The sequence below is a fragment of the Odontomachus brunneus genome, unplaced genomic scaffold, assembly GCF_010583005.1.
Source record: "Odontomachus brunneus isolate Ranch 3 - 2012 unplaced genomic scaffold, Obru_v1 Obru_scaffold_292, whole genome shotgun sequence".
In the NCBI taxonomy this organism is placed as follows: domain Eukaryota; kingdom Metazoa; phylum Arthropoda; class Insecta; order Hymenoptera; family Formicidae; genus Odontomachus; species Odontomachus brunneus.
Window position 1 is genome coordinate 212,651 of NW_022639742.1, and position 441 is coordinate 213,091.

General features: G+C 56.0%; 1 protein-coding gene across 1 annotated transcript in view; it reads left to right on the forward strand.

Annotated features, from left to right (window-relative positions):
* Nucleotides 1-441, forward strand: part of LOC116853236 (enolase-phosphatase E1-like) — a 10,096-nt gene that overhangs the window by 2,749 nt on the left and 6,906 nt on the right. The gene's annotated exons all lie outside the window — the stretch shown is intronic.

The following is a 441-nucleotide window of genomic DNA, read 5'->3' on the forward strand; positions in this document are numbered from 1 at the left end:
GGGGGGGGGGGGGGGGGGGTGATTGGCGAAGCGAATGCGGTCCCGCAAGTGGGATGGTCAGCGCGTCCTAAGAAAATGTGCCCCCAACTCTCCTCGCCGACCATGAAGAGAAGAAACCACAGGACACCGAGGGAACAGGAAGAAGGAAGAAACGTCATCGGCCTCAAGGAAAGTCGCCGTTTAAATGGTACGTGAATAACGGCACTTTAACTCTCTTTGCATAAGAACGTGTTACTGTTCCGATTTCGGCTGCCGCTGGCGATGTTTGTTTACAGCACGCTGCTAGACGCGGGGCGGAGAGAAGCGAGGCAGGCTCTCAACAGCTGACGACGATCGACAACAAAGCAGGTGCCACGGAAACAACGAAATCCCGGCGAGATAAGCTAGAGAGAGAGAGAGAGAGAGAGAGAGAGAGAGAGAGAGAGAGAGAGAGGGGGGGGG